The sequence below is a fragment of the Castor canadensis genome, chromosome 16 (assembly GCF_047511655.1).
Source record: "Castor canadensis chromosome 16, mCasCan1.hap1v2, whole genome shotgun sequence".
NCBI classification, from domain to species: Eukaryota; Metazoa; Chordata; class Mammalia; order Rodentia; family Castoridae; genus Castor; species Castor canadensis.
Genome location: NC_133401.1, coordinates 38,926,469 through 38,947,396, shown reverse-complemented (window position 1 = coordinate 38,947,396; position 20,928 = coordinate 38,926,469). Strand labels below are relative to the sequence as shown.

Sequence of the window (20,928 nt, the reverse complement as noted above, 5' to 3'; positions counted from 1 at the left end):
GAAAATCCCAATTCAGGCTCTACCTTGAACCTCCTCTCACATGACAAGAATGGGCTGGGGTGGCATAGCAGCTGCCTCTTGGGTCAGGACACCTCCCATCCAGTCCCCATGGGTCCACCGAGACAGCTTCAGTCATTTCTGTCCCCTGTCTAGCACTCTGTAGTGTAAATTTTTGGGTGTGGGGACACAGCAGGTTCACCTGAGGGACCCTCCACTTATGGATGCACTTATTTGGGCTCTGTGATGAAGCAGCTTATATATCAAAGGCCAGCAAAACCAGCACTTCATTGACTTCAACCTGCTTTTCTCAGCAGAGAAACAAGATCAATGTCAAGATCATAGTGCCCATGAGTAAAAAGCACAAGCTGTCCAAAGTCAGCACAGGCGACCTCATAATGAGGACAGAAGAAGCGCAGCATTTCTCCAACTTGGCGGGGAGCAGGATCACCTGGGGATCTGTCACTATGCAGAAGCTGGGTCACAGAATCTGCCTCTCTAACAAGCTCGAAAGTGAGGATGATGTTATCTGCCCTGGACCTATCCTGCCTGAGCTGAACATGCTTTCATAGCAAGGCTCTGTGACATTCCTGAGACAGGTGGGAGTGTCTTAGCACCTGTGTCACTCATCCCTTGAGACAGGTATCTTCTAGGTCTCTCAGGGGTTCTTGGGACCCATCCTTTTCTTGCTGTCTGATGTCACCACCCACACAAGGAAGGTAGGATGCCTTTGCTCAGGGCATGCCCCTGCCTCACTGCCTCATTTGAAAAGGAAATGAGGTAAACAAGGAGCACGTGGGAAGGAGTGAAGGTTGGGGGGTGGCTGGGCTTAGCCATTTACACCTTTATAGCTGCCTTTTCCAGTTCTCACTCCCTACAACCCCGCAGAGTCCTCCAGTGAATTGCCTCCCAAGGACCAGGATGGAGGACGCTCCCTGATGGGCCAGAAGATTCGGGCTCAAGTAAACCCCAGTCATAAACCCCAACTTGTGAGTGTGTCCATTCAAGTCACCTCGTGTTCAAGCTGACGTCCCTGGCCTGCAAAATTTTTTCCCATGTCAGGAATCTCAGAGGAAACAGGAACAAGCGGCACCCACACAGACAGGTAACAGGAGGTCCTCACCCCAGGCTTGTAAACAGGAAGGACAGGTTCACTCACGAGAACATTCTGGTCTGCCCTTCAGCTCCTGTTCCGATTGATCAGAAAGTCGCAGAAGCCTTCACAGCCTGCCCATCCAGCAAGGTCTGGTGACATCAAGGCTGCTGGGCAAGGATTTGCATGGGATGAAGAAGAACGAAATGTTATCATTCGCTGGTAAATGGATGGAATTGGAGAACATCATTCTGAGTGAGGTTAGCCTGGCCCAAAAAACCAAAAATCGTATGTTCTCCCTCATATGTGGACATTAGATCAAGGGCAAACACAACAAGGGGATTGGACTATGAGCACATGATAAAAGCGAGAGCACACAAGGGAGGGGTGAGGATAGGTAAGACACCTAAAAAACTAGCTAGCATTTGTTGCCCTTAACGCAGAGAAACTAAAGCAGATACCTTAAAGCAACTGAGGCCAATAGGAAAAGGGGAACAGGTACTAGAGAAAAGGTGAGATCAAAAAGAATTAACCTAGAAGGTAACACCCACGCACAGGAAATCAATGTGAGTCAATGCCCTGTATAGCTATCCTTATCTCAACCAGCAAAAACCCTTGTTCCTTCCTATTATTGCTTGTACTCTCTCTACAACAAAATTAGAAATAAGGGCAAAATAATTTCTGCTGGGTATTGGGGGGGGAGAGGGAGGGGGCGGGGGCAGGGGGGAGAAATGACCCAAGCCTTGTATGCACATATGAATAATAAAAGAAAAATGAAAAAAAAAAAAAAGGATTTGCATGGGAGAGGGGGATGGGTGGCTGGTGCCATAGGCTGCAGGGAGGGGCCCTCTGATTGCCCTTCCCCAAAGTTCCCCTCCTGCCACCTTCATTTCTTAGGAAACAGGAAGTGCCCAGAAACCAACATCTCCAAAGCAGCTCTCAGGTGAGGGTAAAGGAAGAAGGCGAGAGGGGTGCCCCACCTCTCTTTGGGCCCCATCTTTTACAAAGTTTCAGCTCCAGAAGGGGCTGGGAGTGGGCAGTTTGGGACTAGGTTCAGCCTAGCTCTTAGCTATTTCCCAGGAAACAGGGAGAAAATTCTTCCATAGCCAGATGATAATAGAGGAGGCCTGCCCTTCTGGGAGAAGGCCCTCTTTTTCCCTCTCCCCTGTGCAGAACACTGAGTCACTGTTCCTGACACCCCCCAGGAGGATCCCTGTTGTTGAGGCGGCTTCTGGAGGTCAGCTGCAAGCAGAACTGGCTGGCTAGCTCCCCGCCAGCCCAAGCACAGAAATTCTTTCCCAGGAAAGGAAACGTTAGGCTGCCTGCTGGGTAACTGGAAATTATTCACCGCAAGATGAGTAGAATCAAAAGGTTTGAAAACTGGTTGTTCAGAGTTGCAAGAATGCCAGGAGAAAAAAATATTACAAAACTATTTGAGGTTTTTTTTTTTCCTCCTGGACCAAGAGAGGGGTTTCCGATAATACTGTCAAGCTCCCAGCATTCTTTCAAGACAGTTTTATTTTCTTCACTCAGGGGGTCCTGAGAAGCATTCAATGTACTTTTTTCTCTCTTTTGGCAGTACTGGAATTTGAACTCAGGGCTTTACACTTGCTGGCAGGTGCTCTACCACTTGAGTCACTCTGCCAGCCCTTTTTTGGGTTAGGTATTTTTGAGACACGATCTCTCAGACTGTTGTGGTGTGGGTGGGGAGGGGAGCTGCTGGCTTCAAACCCCAATCCTTCTGATCTCTGCCTCCTGAGTCACTAGGATTACAGGTGTGAGCCACTGGCACAGGGCTCAATGTAGTTTTTCTTTCTCCTCTGTTAATGGCCCTGGTTCAGTCTGATCAGAAGTCTTCCAGATTCTTCATATCCCACCAGAAAGAATCCATGGCAGGACATGTGGTGTAAAGGGAGTTTATTAAAAGTTAGGGAAGAGAAATACAAAGGGAAGCATGGTGAGGGCCCAGGTGAAAGCCGCAAGTGCGTGTTTCTGCTCTCCAGGTGCTTTAAAAACCTATGATAACCTAGCAGAAGGGGCAGACCAGGTGATGCTCATCCAATAATCAGTGAGTGGGGCGGGGCATGGGTGTTCCCGCCCAGGTGAGGGAGGTTCCTGAGCCAGAGCACGGTTAATCTGAGATGTAATACTTTTTTCTATGAGTCCCAATCTTTCCCTAATTTAGCCAACCTCACTTCCCTTTGTTTCTTTTTTTCTACCCAAAAGAATTTGAGTCTTTCTAATCTGGCTACTTCTTATTTTCTCTCTCCACTTCTGATTTAGAAAAAACAGAGACTTCACAGAGTCTTTGAGACCATTTGCATCACAGAAGAGTCTCCAGGTCTTTCTCCTGGTGAAAATAATGGTCCCAGCCTCCTGCTATGGGCTTTGTGACCACTGCTGTGGGTACAAACCACTCTGAGATCTCATCAAGATGCAGAGCCTGGGTTGGGTGGAGCTCAATGGTACAGCACTTGTCTTGACTGGTAAGGCCCTGGCTTCCATCTCCAGCACCACACTATGTAAAATGAAAAAGATGCGGAGCCTCATTCAGTGGCTGGGGGCCCTGGGAATCTATATTCCTTGGCTTACGGCCCCTTCTTCAATCTCCAAAGCCATTGCAGAAATCTCAGACTACAGCCAGGAAACGCTATACACTCTTATCTCCATGTGGTCAGACTGGACTCACTTGGATAATCCAAGATGACCTCCCCATTTCAAGGTCATTAACCTTAACTCCCATTTGCCCAATCACCTTTGTCAGGTAAGATACCATACTCACAAGTTCCAGGGACTGAACATGGGTATCTTTGAGGGGTCATTATTCTGACTTTGTATCTACTGTGTAGAACAGACAGAAATTCCCGGGTGATCACTAACTTTGACCTTATATTGGTCCAATCCTAGGTGTTGGGCAAGTGTGAAGTGCTCATTGTGTGTTTTCTCATTTGTCCTTTGGGACAACCCTGGATGATAGAATTTACCCCCATTTTACAACTGGGGAAACTAAGGCTCAGAGATGTGATGTGACCTGCCCAGGACCACCCAGCTAGCAGAGCTAGAGCTCCACTTTTCCTTTCTGTGTTTTTCCTCCCCTCTTGATAGCTAGGGAGGCTGTCCAAGCCTGGTCACATCCCACAGGTGTCTCAGCATTGCCTATTCCTATGGCGGATTAAGGATTGCTTAAGGCCCGTCTGTCCCCTTTAAGAAGGGAAACCCCTGGGCTTCCTTTAATATAATGGATTCTGTCATCTGAACACCAGATGGAGAAGCCTAACTTCGCAACATGTGTTCCACAAACAGCAGCCCCAGAATCACGTGGAAGCTGTTAGGGCCCGGAGCCACTGAAGCAGGTTCTGCGTCTTTTTCATTTTATGTATTGTGGTGCTGGGGATGGAAGCCAGGGCCTCACCAGTAAGGCAAGTGCTGTAGACAGCCTCTAAAAGCTGAAGAAGGCAAGAAAACTGATTCTCCCCCAGGGCTTCCAGACATGAACCCAGACTTGCATACACCTTGGATTTAGCCAGATTAGCCTTGTGTTGGGTTTACAATGTACAAAACTATAAAATAAAACTACATTGTTTGAAGTCACTCAGTTTGGGTTAATTTGTTAGAGCAGCTATAGGAAACCAATACATGGCGTTAGTTTTTCATTGCTGTGACAAAATACCTGGAAAAAACAACTTAGGGAGGAAAGATTTATTTTGCCTCATGGTTTCATTCCATGATCTCTTAGCTCCATTGCTTTTAAGTCCATGTGTGGTGATGCACAGCATCATGGTGGAGACAATGTGAGGGACAGAGAAGGGGAGAGGGAGAGGGAAGGAGGGAGGAAGGAAAGAAGGGGGGGAGAGAGAGAGAGAGAGAGAAAGGAAGGATCTAGAGAGAAGCCCCCAATGACTCACTTCCTCCAATGAGACTCCACCTCCTTCAGGCCCATTCAATGATAAACTTATCAATCAATGGCTTAATTCATTGAAAAAGAGTTACTGCCTTCATCCAATCACCTCTCAACAGCACCACCAGCTGGGGACCAAGCTTCACCATATGAACCTTTTTGGAGGACACTTCATGTCCAAACCACAACACAAGGTCCCTGTCGTACTGACAAGGTCCTATCCCAGTCCCATTCAAGCTTCATTGACCCAAGCTTCTGAGAACAGAGGAGATGAGGCTCTTTTAGATTTGCAGGGCAGATGACTCCGGAGCCTCGAAAAACTCACACTTCTATTGTGGGAAGACATAATAATTGAGGAAATTATACACGAGCCAGGAAAGAATGGGTTCCATGCCAGAGAGGATTTGAGAGTGAGTTTGGGACAATGGGCATCAGGAAGTCCTCCCTGAGAAGATGATGCTTCTCCAAAATCTGAAAAATAAGCAAGAACAGGCAGGAAATTCATAAAGGCAGATCCAGGCCAAGCCCTCAGCCAGTTTAAGGCTAGATGTGTGTCATGGTGGAGGAGTGGTGTGTGACATTGTGGAGTCTCATCGTGGGCTAGACCAGGAAAGAATTTGGATTCTTAGTGAGACTTATGTTATTCCAGTGCACCATCTAGCACATTCTGTATGTCAGAGACGGATACGAACACCTAGAAAACTGCTAGAGACCTGGTGTGTCAGTCAGCTTGAGCTGCTATGACAAAATACTGCAGACTGGTGAGCTTAAACAACAGAAATGTATTTCCTCACCACTCTGGAGGCCAGAAATCCCAAATCAAGTTGTTGATGGAGCAGGTTCCTAGTAAGAGCTCTCTTCCTAGCTTGCGGAAGTCCATCTTCTCCCTATGTCTTCACACAGCCTTCTCTGCATCCTAATCTCTTCTTGTAAGGACATGAGTCATATTGGATTAGAGTATACCCATGTGACCTCATTTTACCTGAATTATCTCTCTAAAAGCCCTATCTCCAAATATAGTCATGTTCTGAAGCACTGGGAGACTTGAACATATGAATTTGGGGGAGAGGACACAATTCAGTCCGTAATATCTGGGAAACTGGTTTTTTATACTGGTGGGGAGTGTATTACCAAAACCTCTCTGTAAAAACCTGTGTTTTTTAAAGAATGTGTTTAAAACAATGTGTTTGAAAGAAATCCCTTCATCAGCCATTTAACTGGGATGAAGGAGACCTCCCAAGGAACGGGCTGAGGAGGTGAGAGATGGGTGGCTTTCTGAGATAATGAGTTCTCTTGACCACAGAGCTAAGCATCCGGGGACCAGAGAATCTTCAAGTCTTGAGCAGAGTGTAAGTGTTCTAAAATGTCCAATGGTGACTGTGCAACATACTGTGGAATGTGCAATAAAAACCTCCTCTGGCTTCCTGTGGAGTCATCAGTAAATCCCACACTGCGGAGTGGATAATTCCGGGAGCCCAATGAGGAAGGGATACCACGAAAGCTTCCACACAAAATTCTGTCCACTGTGCAGTGTGAAGACATTGTGGAGGGTTTGTACGGTGGGTTACAGTGCTTTTCAAACTTTTAACAATGGACTATTTGGGCCCAGTTAAATTTTATGCCTATCTAATACCACTGCTGCCCCTCTACCACACCAGGCGTTTGCTTTTGTTTTGTCTTTTTGGTGGTACTGGGGTTTGAACTTGCAGCCTTGCACTTACTGAACCACATCCCCAGTCCCCCATCAGGCTTTTCTACATTTATCGGGCTTGGATGCACAGTACCACGAATCTTCAGAGCAGCAGTAAGAGGATTCTGGATGAGGCTGAGGATGGACCAAGCAGACACACTGTGTCTCACGTCACACACCCAGGTCCAGGCCCCAAGTGTCCCCATTAGAACAGCAGGAGCCATGTGTCCTTTGAAGACCACAACACATTCAGGTTTAAAGTAAAGTTAATGTAGTCCCAACGCATCCGTGACGTCCAGTGTCCTTGGGTTTGGGTGAGGTGAAATAGACATGGTGTGACCTCATTACAGCACCAAACCCACTCAGTATTTTGAGGTTTGACTTAGTGATAATAATTTTGCCACTTTTGGTTACAAAAACTGAATTCACCTGAATCCACCATGACCAACAGTGAGAAGCTGTGCTCTGCTTCTCTCCAGGTGCTCCACGTCCTGGTCACCCGGAGAAGGATGCTCTCTGGCTAGTGTGGCCAAATCCATGGGCAATCTGGCCCTTTGTGAGAACTTAGAGTGACTCTCTTGCGAAGTGTTTTTCGAGATCCATCTACTTAAAGAGCATCTTGCTGTCAGTTATTTACCCCTTGCTAGGCAGATGCCGTCCAATAAAAACCTTCCACAAAGATGAAGGGCCCTAGCCATGGCCAGGCCAGAATGGTGTGGTCGCTGGAGTTTCTTTTAGGGAAAGCACTGGAGGAGTTGGAACACATACTTCAAGCGTATGTGGGTTAAGGCCGTGGCTCCTACTATACAACTTCAGGATACACTGCAACTTCTGCCTGCTGGAGGTGTGCAACACCCGGGCAGTGGGAAGGCCCATGAGTGGCGTACTTTGATAACAAACGAGGGCCTCGTGTTACTGAGCCCCAAGAATTTACTGATCCATATCAGTACAGTATCAAATCAGTGTCAGTACAATGTACAGAGCAGCATTCCTTTATGTCTTAGTTCTTTTTCTGATGCTATAACCAAATACCACAGACGAGGTAATTTATAAAGAACAGAAGGTTACTTAATGCACAGTTCTGGAGGTTGGGAAGTCCAAGCATGGTGCTGGTACCTGCCTGGCCTCTGGTGAGGGCCCCATGGTATATCACAACATGGCAGAGGGGATTACATGATGAAACACAGAAAGCCACGAGCTCAGGTCTCTCTTCCTGTTCTTCCAAAGCCACTGATGCCATCATGGAGGCCCCAACCTCATAACCTCATCAAACCCTAATCACCTCCCAAAGGCCCCCTCTCCAAGTATCATTAGCATGTGTTGAGAGATTGTTCCTAACACCTGATCTTTCAGTAGACACATTCAAACCATTGTACTTGGGATGATGGATGGAAGAAAGGACAGAGGGGACCACGACGTGATGGCTGTATAAGATTCTTTAAGCTTTCGCTGTGAACCATGGGGCCCTTGCCCTGTGTTCACATGGATCGTCAACAAAATCCACACAAATGGAATTGTTGTGACTGAGTTCTGAGTCCACCCCACTCTGCACATGTGGAGACGACACGGGCCTTTGGTTTACACAGGTGAGTCATTCATCATTCACTCATTTATGCATATAGACCTGCTGCGTACAGGAAGTAATGCACAACACATGTCTGCATTTTTTTTTTTTGAGACAGGATCTCTATGTAGCCCAGGCTGGCCTCAAACTCATGAGCCTCCTGCCTCAGCCTCCTGAGTGCTCAGATTCCAAGCATTTGCATCACATCCGGCTTAGAACCACACGTATTCTAAATAGGCAAATCCAATCCTTTGTACAGTAAAACAAACATACCGCCTTAACCAGTCTCCAGTGCTCAGTGCACTAACATCAGCTGTATTCACATTCTTGTGCATTTCCAGAAATTTCTTATTGGACAAAACTGAAAGTTTGTCCTTATGAAACACTCCTCTCCATCCTCCCTCCTGCCAAACTCTGGCCACTACCACTTTATAATTTGCCTATGAATTTGCTCAGGATACCTCATAAGAATGGAGCCACACAGTATTTCTACTTTTGTGACTAGCCAATTTCACTTAACAAGTCGTCAGTGTTCATCTATGAGATAGCATGGGCCAGAATGTCTTCCCTTTTTAAAGACTGCATAATATTCCACCATATGTCTATACCACATTCATGTATCCATTTCATGTGTCTGTGGGCATTTGGACTGTTTCCATAACTGCTGCCAGGGGTGTCCACATATCTCTTCAAGACTCTGCCTTCAGTTCTTTTGGCTGGAGAACAGATGAGCAATTGCTGGACCATATTCTATGTTTCATGTTTTTCCATTTTACACAGGCTTTCAATTTCCCCGCCTTCTTGCCAACACTTAGCAGCCACCCCAATGGAATGGCGTCTCCCTGCTGATGACTGGTGTCGGGCATCTTTTTGGCCTACTGGTCACTTCTACATCTGCTCTGGAGAACTGTCCACTCAAGAAGGCCTTTGCCCATTTCAAGCTGGGTTATTTGGAGTTTTGCTGTTGAACTAATAAATCTGACTTTTTAAGTTCTTATAAGACCTGTCTATATTTTCTGCACTTTGATTACCAAGTCCCCAAGACATCCCTCATTAACAAAATAAATAATTCACGACAACCAGAGACTCCACACGTCACACAATGAACAGCCTCTCTAAATCTCCAACCTTACCTGCTCAGCTCCTGTTCAGCTTCCAAGAGGAAAACAGGAACATGTAAAACCCAAGTATGCAACTTACCTCCCTCTCACCTTGCTGTCCCACCTGGGTGGCTTTCTCTTTGCAGGGGGTAGAAATAGCTTTTGGCCACTTCCTCAACTGCAGCTGCTGGTGTATGCAACACCCCAAGTTCAACGTCACAGCCCCACAGGCAGCTGCCCTTTGACTTCAGTGTTTCCACTTGAGGACAGATGGCTTCACTGGAAGCAAGGGAGGCTGTGTGATAAGTGCTTTGTGAACCCAAAGCAAGGCAGGTGGAATTGGTGAGGGTAGAGGCTGTTTGTTCTTTTATTATTATTATGCTGGGTGGGGGTACATTTACAAAAGTTCCTACAATATATCAAATATGTCATACTTGAATTTTCCCCCTCCATTATTCTACTTTACCCCCCTCCCCCATTACTGGAATAGTGTCAACAGGCCTCATTTCTGCATTTATACACATGTGTAGACTGCTCAGCGTGTATTTTGCAGGTAGTCTCACTTTAGTTCATGCCACTATGAGCCTATAGGAGTTCGGTTTCAATAGCTACAGAGGGTGGTGGAAGGAACTGGACACCAGGTAGCTCAGAGAGCCATGGAGCTCACCAGCCCTGGGCCTTCTGCTACATACTACCCAAAGCTCCCCATTTCCTGCTAGAGACTGAAACAGGTTGGTCAAAACTCCACCCTTATCCAGATCTTAGACTCCCCCTAAGTAAGGACAGAACAAGACCCTCATGTTCTGAGTGTGTGTGGGGGGGGACACCATTACCAAAATGTGTTCCTGAAATTCCATCCCAGTGAGGTTCTATTTCTTAGCTCTGCTATAGTGCTGGATGGGATGAACCCCTTAAGTGTGTCACTGGGGTGGGGACAGATGCTAAGATTAACATGCAAAGGGATTACTGAGGCAAACTGAGGGGGTGTGAGTCTGACTGCCATGCAAGGCCCCTCCCGGGGGAGGGAAGGCACCCAAGTGGAAGCATTCCATGCTGTCTCCATAGGCTTACAGGGCCATCTTTGAACAGGAGTTCCGTGCCAGCCAGGAGGCAGCTGGCACCCTTGTCACTTACGCACTCTTTGAGCAGAGGTCTGACAGGGTGTCCTGTGACCATCAGAGGAGATGTTAAGAAACAGATTCCTGGAGTGCCGTGGAGACATGAGGACCCCGCAGAGGAGCAAAGGCAGTAGGCTCCACCTGTACTCTGCAAACTCCATTCAGTGAAGTCAGCTCAGTCCACCTCCGATTCCAGTAGTTGTCACTGCTGACTAGGGGACCTGGAGCAAAGGTTGGGTGGCTTGATGACATTGATGTGGCATGGGCCAGGCTGGCAGAAGGAAATCTGGGCTCACAAGGCAGAGCTATTGTACACTGGTGTCACTCAGGACTTCCCAGGCCATGCAACCTGGGGCAGGATGAGACCCTTCTGCCTAGCTCTCCCAGGCGGGAAGGACCCAGCTGATCTCCGGCTTGCTCGCTGTGTCAGTAGGACACAGACCAGATGCCTCATCAGATGCAAAGCCTTCTCACTTAGGCAAGAGGGAGGTTGCCTCCCCCTGTATATTAGGGCAGGTCCAAGTCTGGAGCCAGGCCCCAGGCCCCTGCAGTCTTCTTGCTCTGCCTCTCCACCATGCTGTGGAATAAATAATACTGTCAGCAGTATGATATTGCGAGCCCACCTGGGCCACCCATGCACACATCAGGCACTGTCCCCAGTCCTTTGGATACTCATCTGTCTCCCTCCCAGCCTCCCTGCCAGCTGGGTAAGATTGTCTTGATTTTACAGAAACCAAAGCCAAAAAATTCAATCACCAGCTCCATGTGCTCCTGGCAGCCACATGGTCAGCAAGGAGGAAGGGCTCTTTAAGGACATGAGACAGACACCCTTGGCCACAGGGCCTCCCTTGGGTCCAGGAAGGCTGAGAAGTGTAGACTTTCTGTGCAGGTGTGTTTAATGTAGCTGGTTGAATCACCACCCAGCCCGTGACAGTACAGTGCTCTCACGATCTTTTTATCATGATTTGCTCCATCATTCAAGACTTACCATGCTGTGACTTACACCAGTATTGTCATCACTCAAGACTCAGTTTACCTCCACTTGGGAAGATACCTCTACCTCCCCAGCTGCTGGGTTAAATGGCTCCCATCCCCAGGGCTCCCATATACCCCTGGGATTTCTTCCATTTCAGCTCTTTCACATCCTCCCTTGTTCTAGTGGGTCTACAGACATAGTTTGTTTGGCCCACATAGAAAAAGATATGCAAAATTCCAAACCTCTCCTTAAAAACTGTAAGGCACTGTAGTCCCTGACTACAGTGACAGTCAACTGAGACTGAGTACCTCCTCAAGTGCTGGATAGCAGATTGTGCACTCCATTGCCACAGTCCCCACCACTCCCTAATGTCTCACACTCATCTGCTTCATTCATTCTTTAGGCTGCATGCCAGGGCCCTGCAGGTAGTAGCAATGGCAGCCCCTCTGAACCATGGGCTTCCTTGAAGGCAAACTGTGCTTCGTCTGTGTGTACCTTGCACTTGATTCACAGTAAGTGCTCACGATGCTTGTCAAATGTTTTAACAGATCCTCCGAACCATCCAGGATTAATTTACACAGACTTACCATCCACCTACACCCTTCCCAGCTCTCACCCCCAAAGAAATCTATATTTAATTGCATTTGCAAAATTGGAGCCTCCGAGCATCTTCACACAGGAGATCCTTTCTAAATCTCAGAAGCACAGCAGTGCGCAGGCCTATTAATTAGACTGCCTCAGGCTTCCTGGACTGGTGCAGTGCTCCAGAGGCAGAGCAGCATAGCTAAGTCAGAGCTCCCTCTGCTCTTCGCATCCTCCCTGGGTCCTTCTTCAGTTCCCTTTCTCTGTCCAGCTCACCTGCAGTCTGTTCTGCACAATGGTCATTTGTTCATTCATTCACCAGAGACAATCAGAGTGGGGAGGGAGGAATGAGAAACAGAACCTTCATCCCTGGGGAGGAGCCCGTGCAGCTTGTAGAGCCAGAGGTCTTGGTCACCTTGGCTGGGAGGTAGCCTGTGTACCAAAGTGAAATGAAGATATCAGTCAGATGTCAGGGAAAAGTTAATGACGAGCCCTTGAGCAGAAAGCAGGGTGCAGAGTCGGCTGGGCTGGCGACACCTTCCTTCCCAGCTCTGCAGCACAGAAGGAGCCTACGACTTAGCAGCTCAGATAAAAGGTCAGTAAGGTAAGCAAAGGTGAGCCTCTTGTCATATGCCCCCCTCAGCCTGGCTGTAGGGCTCCGAGGCTGCTCTGTCCACTTCTATTCAAGTGGAGGAAGATCAAACATTTGTTTAAAGGCTGTCTGGTCCACCCCTCCCTATCTGTGGCAGGAAAGAAAGCTTGTCCCTTGTATCTGAAGGTCTGAAAGCACAATGCAAACCAGCATCAGTATCCATGGTCCGTAGATGGGAGAAGCAGGGTATTGGCCACGGGGTGTCACTTAGGAGGACAGGTGGGGCTGGATCCTGTAGCAGCAAAGGACAGGAGACAGTCCTGCCTTGTTTGTGACTAAGTGAAAGATAACGCCACCATACAGCCTCCCCACACAGTCTCATAGGAAGTCAGCACCTGAAACAGGAACCCAGGCATCTCGAGGCCCCAGATGAGCCAGGCCTATTTGATCTGTCTCTAGAGAGTGGTTCCTTTTTGTGCTCTTTCTGTTGATTTTCCAGAACAGAGGTTAGCACTGGACAGGAGGAGGTTCTCACCCGTCCTGGGAGTCACAATCAACCTCTGAACATTGTGGGAACAGGAAGTTTCTCCCACACCATCATCTTCAGTGTCCCCCCTTCTGCTACTCCCAATCTCGTCTACCTTCCCATTGGGGCCATTGTACAAAAAGCTAAAGAATTGTTTTGTCTTCATGCATCGTCTGGGTTTTTAAAAATAAGCCCTCCTGCTCCTGGATCAGTCAAGGTACTTTGATCTTTCCTTGGGCCTTTTCTTCTACCTGGCATTTGTTTGGATAAACTCCTGAGAGCCCTGTCCTGCTGGCTGTCAGGATGGTCTATAATCTGCTGATGTCATTTCAGGGTAAAAGAGGGAAAAAAATATTGTCTCTTACACCTTTATTGATGCAATTTAAATGATTGGCGATTCCCAGTGGTTGCAGAGAAAATGACAGTTCTGAGAATGAGGGTTCAGAAAAGAAAGTGTTCTCCCCTCCCCGATTTTTCCAAGCCTAACAGCAGAGCCTTGGTGTCTGCGGGCCATGTCAGTTTTCTTCTGTCCCACAGGTCACTGACTTGGTACATATGTGGGTGTCATTGCCAGTAGGATTTTGAAGACCTTGGGTGCAGAATCCTGGGCAGAGGGCAGAAACCCTGGAGTTTCTGTTTTATCAGCCATGGTGACTCAGGAATCTTTCTAAGATTAGAAGATAATTGAAGAGCTTTCTCGGCTCATGAGCGAGACAAGAGACGAGGTCCCCAGGTCACAGACACTGCGTTATCCATTTTCTCATTTTACGGGGAGTGGAGTCCACTGGGGAGGTGGTGAGCATGGTGGGCACTGTGGAGAGAATGACCCACGCGAAGCTCAGGGTGAACAGTAACAAAGGTGTCTCAGGCTGCTCCCCTTCAACAGGAAGGCCAAGGGGCGTTCAACACTGGGCTCTCTGAAGACGGAGCACTTCGTATAACAAGAGGGACCAGGACTCGTCCAGTGAGCACTGAACACTTCTTCCTACACACTGCTTATGGAATCAAACACATGGGTTTGTTCCTTGGTGAATGCAAAGCCAGTGAGCACAAGCGGAAGATAAAAGGGTACAGAAAGGCTCACTACTGTGACAAGTAAAGAGAGCACGGGGACAATTCGCAAAGCAATTCTTCACACATATTGCTACAGGAAAGACTGCCCATCATGTGTAGAGGCGGTCACAGTCCTGCGCACACTCACTTTGACATCATGCTTCTTTTCACACTGCATGTTCAAAAAATAGCAAATAGGGAACCCCGTGAGCGGAGAGCTTAGTGCTCTGATAAGCGATGTCTGCTGTAGGTCACCTAACAAGGGTGAGTCAGAGTAGTTTAGCAGTTTTGGCTGGTTCCTTGTAACGTTCTCTGGAGGGTCTTATCTGAAACCCGAAAACAACCTGAAAAGACAACATTTATTTCCCCCGTGAGCAGAGGGAGAAATGTAAAGTATCTTCCCAGCTTCTAACAATGATTTTTCTATTCACACCCTCCACCCACCCCCAGCTCCCTTCCCAGCCTGCAGCTTGACTCCCATGGATAAGCATCATCCTTGACCTCTGGCTTCTGGCTGGGTTTACCCAAGAAGAGGCAGTGAAAAGGAAAAGGAAGGGAGGAGGAGAGACAGGGTAGGCATTTTGTGCTCTGTTCCCACTTTCTCTGGGCACCATGCATCTAGCAATTGTGTGCCCCTTTAGGCCTGTTAGCTGTATCTGTTATCTACTGCTGTGTAAGGAAGCACCCAAGGGTAGCGACTTGAAGCAATCACTCATTTGCAGATGACTCTGCAGTTTGCTCAGGGCTTATCTGGAAAGTTCAGCTGCCCAATGGGATCACGCATGTGACTGCAGCTGTGTGACTGCTAGGGTGGAGGACATACTGGCAGTTGGTGCTGACTATAGGTTGGGTCCCTTGGTTCACCTTCATTTGGCCCTTCATTCTCCACTCAGCTCATCAGAGTACCTTCGAAGAAGGTTGAGGGAGAAGTTGCAAGGCTTCTAAAAGCCTTACTTTGGAAACCTCATAGCATCATTTCTAGTACATCCTATTAGCCAAAGCAAGTCACAAAACCTGGCCAGGTTCAAGGACTAGAAAAACTGCCTTCATCTCTTATTGGAAAGTCACATTGCAAAGGGACTTGGATACTGGGATGGGAGGAATTTGTGACTAAAACTTGCTAACACCATAAATTCCTTGGAACCTCAAACTCCTTGGTTCGTTTCCTGTTCCATGTCTAGGCCAGTACTCCTTTCATGAAAGTCTCGATGGAGTCATCGGAGTGAAGTTCTGCCCTGCCCAACCCCCACAGGTAATCCTCACGATAGTGACGTCATCTTCCTGCTCTGGCAGGTATCGTTGTAGCTGGTCACATGTCTCACATTGGAAATTACAGACATGTAGCCTTTGACTAAAGCAGCAAACTGCAGAGTCCTACTTATCCGCCCCCATAAATGCCCATTTAAAACTGTTGCATTTGATGTTCAGTGCAGCCTGGTACAGCGTATCCCTGAAAATCAGACACAGATTATATGATTCCCCTTGTTGCAACCCATCACCTGGTCACCAGGCCCCTGTGGCCTTTTGGCTCCTGCAGTGACGTTTGCTCTGATCACATGCTGTGCTTGGGTCCCTTGCCACTGGCTTGTCATCGCAGGGCTAATAGAGACAAGGGGTGCTTCCTGGGCCTGGTAAGGAAACCATTCTTTTGCAAGTGCATAATTTGCACCAAGCCTACCTCTCTTACTTCACCTCATGCCATCTCCCCCTTGATCATCCTGCTCTTTCCACACAGGCTTCCTCACTGCTCCAAAGATGTGCCAAGCTTGCTCCCTGCTCTGGACTTTGTGCTTGCTGTTCCCTCTTCTTGAAGATCTCATCTCAACATGCCTGGCTCCTTTTCATCACGTCTGATGTCATCTCCTCTGAGCAGCCCTCCAGCCTTTCTCTTTCACATTACTCAGGCTTTTTTTTGTCACAGCATCTATCATTTTCCAATCTTTTCACCCTTTCTGTTGTGTGCTTTCCTTCCCCTATAAGTAGACAAACTCCACTGTCTGGAATCACAGATATGACCCACCAAGCCTGAATCCCTGTTTACAGTGGACCCGGTCCATAGTCTGCTTTTGGCATTTTGTTCTCAGCAGCTTTGGAAATCAGATGTCAGTCCTAAGCCCTGTGACTCAGCTGGCGGCATGTGAGAAGACCAGTTTGGGAACACAGGGTCCTTCGTTCTTCAGAGAGAGAGAGAGAGAGAGAGAGAGAGAGAGCCGTGCTCCAAGCACAGGCCCACTGATGAGGGCTAAGCATCAAGCATGAACTGACCTGCCCCTCCCCTGGACCATGCCAACTCTTGACATTTCCCAAGCCAGGCCAGCACCCACCCAGCTGGTGGAAAGGTGGTATCGGCAGGCTCTGGGATCACCATGCAGCTGGTACCCAGAGGATGAAATCAGAGTTCCCTTTTCAGAACAAAGACAAGCACGTTCCTGCAGCCCATCCCGGGAGGGGTGCCTGTGTCGGCAGTCCCACTTCCGTGCCAGGCATTCAAAGCCTGGCTGTCCTGCTTGCTTCAGCAATTCCTGGCATCAGTCTTCTCGAGCTTTGAAATCTAATTGCCTACCACGGCCGTGAAACCCATCTCCCAAGCAGAAAAAGAAAATTGAAAGAAAAAAAGGGGAGGGGGAGTGAGGAAAGTTCTCACGAAAGCAGCCGAGATGAGCCTGGCTAAGCTTTTGACATTCCGCCTTTTGGGGAGGCCACATTTTATAATCAAGCCCAAGAAACTCATGTTTAAAAGAAAAAGATTCATAAAGGCGAGTAATGAGAAAATGAAAATCACAGGCGGAAGCAGAAAACTCATCCCCCAGAATCGTGAGGGCCTGCAGAATAAGCGTGCCACTCTCTGAAATCCAGGTGTGGATGGTCGTAGCCCGGGTCCCACGAGAGGGTCAGGGGGACTCGTGTTCTTTTAAATGGGCTCATTTCTGAGCAATGTGATTGTCCTGATGCCTTAATCCCTTCCCCATCCCCAGCAGCCCCAAAAGGCTCTGTCTCTCTCAGAGAGGAAATGCACTCCTCTCTCCTGCAAAGGGATTCTTTATCCTATGACTGATCCTCTCTGGATGAACCTGAACTTCGGAGCAATTTCCTGAAGAGAAAGAAAAAGAGGAAAAACCCAAATTGCTTGCACGGCTCCTTGTTTTCCATATTTATATCTGCAGCTTCTGAGATAATGGGAGGGAAGCAGCTTTAGTTCAGAAAACAAAGAGCACATCTTTCAGGAGGCATCAGGATGTTCAGCGCTCACTAAGAGGTGCCCTCACTGTCCCACATCTGTTTTATTTGGTGGGGACAAGAGGAAAGAGCAAATTCTTTGACAAGTTTAAGGGTTCTCTGGGCAAAATGACACCTTCTGATAACATCTTCTAACAGTTCAAGACTCATTAACAAATTAGAAATTTCTGCCATTCTGGCAGACTATAAATTAGCAGATTGAAGCAAAGAATGAGTTTTTAAAATTAAAAAAAAAATGATCCTTGGGATTGAAAAAAAGAAGGCAAGTGTCATTTCTCAAGTGTGCTCAGAGGTGTGAAAAGTGACAGCAGCCGTAAGTTAAGCAAAGAAGTCCCAATGATCTGACAGACACTGAGTATACTGTGCAGTCTTGGGGACCTCAGGCCTGTTGTGGTCATTCTTGTTCTCTCTAGGTCTGGCTACCAACTTAGTGCCACCTGGACAGGACTGTGAGTCCAGCCCCTGCTAGGGACCAGGTGCCAGTGGCTCATTCCTGTAATCCTAGTTACTCAGGAGGCAGAGATCCGGAGGACTGAGGTTCAAAGCCTGGGCAAATATTTGTGAGACCCTCTCTATCTCAAAAATACCCAATACAAAACAGGGCTGGTGGAGTGGCTCAAGTGCTGCAGTATTTGCCTAGCAAGCATGAGGCCCTGAGTTCAAATCCTGGTACTGCCAAAAACAAAAGAAACAGTAAAAGTCAGATAGAAAGAAGACAACTGCTGCTAGAAGTGTGTGGTGTGCGGGTGCCCAGACATATGCACAGGGACAGCCAGGGGACTTGGCCAGATGGTAGGTCATGGGGGAGATGGGATCACAGTTCATGGTGTTTGGGTCCTTCTGTATGCCATCTTACTCACTTCTTATACCAGCCCAACAGGGCAGACATTGTCATCATCTCTTTACAAATGTGTACCTTGGGCTCAGGTAGGTGACAGTGTCTGCCTAAGGACACAGGACCTATTACGTGGACAGGCCCAGATTCAAAGCCAGGTGACCCTGTCTCCAGAGCCTATAGCCCTGACCACTACAGCACATACTTCCCTCTGGGTCACAGTAGACCTGGTAGCCCAGGCATTTGATGGGGGCATTTGACCTGGCCTTTGACTCATAAGCAGACATTTGGCCCAAAAGCAGAGGAGTATGGCCTTCAGGCAGAGAAAGCTGCCAGCATGTGGGAAGGCATTTGAGATGCGGGTGCCCAGGGGAGCCCCTGCTCTCAGCAGCCACCTCCCCTCCAGGACTTTCTCTCACTGCAAAAGCATGGCCACCACCCCATACACAAGCCAGACACAATCATACCCTGCTGCCACCCACTCACTTGTCCAAACTGCCACCAGCTCCTCCTAAATATAGCCAGAGCTGCACGTCTCCTCCTGTCTTTGCTGCCAGCACCCTCCTTTCAGCACTGCTACCTTCTCCTGGACTGCTGACATAGCCCCCAACAGTCCACACCCACCAGGGTGCACCCCCCTCCCCTACTCTCAGAGCAGCCAGCAAGACCTTGAGTGCTGCAAGCCAGACCCAGGGCTCCCATTTAAAGCTCCTCCCTGGGCTCCAATTGGCTTCCCTAAGGATCCCTGCCACCCCAGACTAGGTCACATGCCCAGTTTACCTTCATGGCAGTGCTTGTCTTCCCTAATGCTCAGCAAAGTTGGCCTATAAACACTTGTGTCTGAAATTATTTGGTTTGACCTCTCCAAGAGGGTGGGTGCTGCCCTGCACCTCAGGGTCCCTGCTGGTGGCAGGCCTGCAGTACAGTAAGTTATTATCAAGTGCACAGGTAGAGGCTACAGCACTCAGATGCCCAGTGGAGGTGGGGACTGCAGAGGGATGGGGGTGCGAAGGACACACTCCAGGGTCTCCATCATAAAGGACAGCACTGCAGCCTCCTAGAGATGGATGGTTGCAGTGACTTGCTTCTTCCCTGGAAAATGACCATCTGGCTTTGGGCCCCCTCTCTCCAGCAGGTTTGAGCTATTGGTGAACAAGCTGGTCAGAGTAGGTCAAGGGAAGGTCAAACACTTGGGAGACCCTGACTCTCCCACCAAAAGCCTGTCTCCCACCACCAGACAGCCACTTGGTCCCTCAGACAGACAGGGCTGTCCAAGGCTCAAAGAGGCCCCAGTGTGGGCACAGCAACCAGCACCCTCTTTGGGCTCCAGAAGGCCAGGGGGGCGGGGTGCAGCTGGGGAAGATGCCTGAGAGGGGACCTCCTTCTAGGGAGGGGGTCAGGAAGTAGACACAGCCGGACTGTGCTGACAGCATTTCCACAGATGTCTAAATGTTGGTTTCCAACATCTAGAAATCAGGCAACTTCACATCAAAGTCTTTATTTCTGGCTTTTCTGAAAAAACTAGAAGAGTCCATGCCCACACAGTACCAACTGCCTAGTATGGCACTGCTGCCCCTTTTGTTTAAATTTTTAAAAAAATATCTTAACTGGCATACGATAATTGTGCATATTTCTGGGGTGTGGTACAGTGCCATATTTTGGTACATGTATACAATGTGTGATCAGGGAACTTGGCATGTTTTCATTTCTCTGTGTTGGGAAAATTAAAAAACTTCTCTGTCAGGTATTTTGAAATATATGATTAAGTCTCATCCACCACAGTTACCTCCTGTGCTATAGGACATGAAAAGTCACTCCCTCATACTGGCTAAGGGTCCTCTCTCCTTTCCCCCTGCCAAACCCCCTCCCAGGCTCTGGTAACCATCACTCTACTCACTATTGCCATGAGTACTTGTCGTTCTGTGCCTGACCTACTTCACTTAACAGAATGCCCTCCAGCCTCATTCATGTTGCACAAATGACAGACTTTCATTCTGTTTATGGCTGAATAACATTCCACTACATACCACACTTTCTTTGTCCATTCATCCATTAATGGACACTGTATTCATCAGCTTTCCATTGCTGTAACAAAATATCTGACATAAACAACTTAGAAAGTAAAGGTTTATTTGGGTTCACAGTTTTGAAGGATCCAGTTCAAGATCAGTTGGCCCCGTTGATTTGAGCCTGTGTCAGGGGCTGCTAATCATGGTGGGGTGTGTGTGATAGAACTTATCTTGTTACCTGGAAGTAAAAGAGACCCAGAGAAGGGGGCAGGTTCCACAATCCCCTTCTCGGCACACCCCCAATGATCTCACCCAATAAGGTCCCACCTCTTAAAGGTTCCACAACTTCCCAATAGGACCAAGCTGGGAACCAATCCTTTTCTACCTGAGTTTTGGGGGACACTTAGAGTCCAAACTGTAACAGACACCTAGCTTCATGCCTTATCTTGGCCATGGCTGCTGCCCATTTTCTGTGAACCTGAACTCCACAGCCTTTCTTAGTACCCACCACTCTCTACTGACTTACACTCGTTTCTCTTTTCTCTGGCCCCTACACCTCCTGCTCAGTATCTGAGAGAGGCAAACACATGTGACATTACACATGGAGGAGGAAAAACCCAGAGAACTCAGGAAGCCACAGAATCCTGACCTTCTCACC

The 20,928-nt window shown here is 48.2% G+C and overlaps 2 long non-coding RNA genes across 2 annotated transcripts in view; one reads left to right on the top strand and one right to left on the bottom strand.

Annotated features, from left to right (window-relative positions):
* Window positions 1-643: 643 nt before the first annotated feature.
* On the top strand, window positions 644-1,314 carry LOC141418049 (uncharacterized). The gene is made up of 3 exons (XR_012442682.1): window positions 644-777; window positions 886-1,102; window positions 1,182-1,314. It is a non-coding gene; the product is annotated as an uncharacterized lncRNA (long non-coding RNA).
* A 3,469-nt stretch (window positions 1,315-4,783) lies between these two features.
* Window positions 4,784-20,928, bottom strand: part of LOC141418167 (uncharacterized) — a 31,285-nt gene continuing 15,140 nt past the window's right edge. The window contains exon 7 of the long non-coding RNA XR_012442882.1: window positions 4,784-11,037. This is a non-coding gene — a long non-coding RNA (uncharacterized lncRNA). The remainder of the gene's footprint in view (window positions 11,038-20,928) is intronic.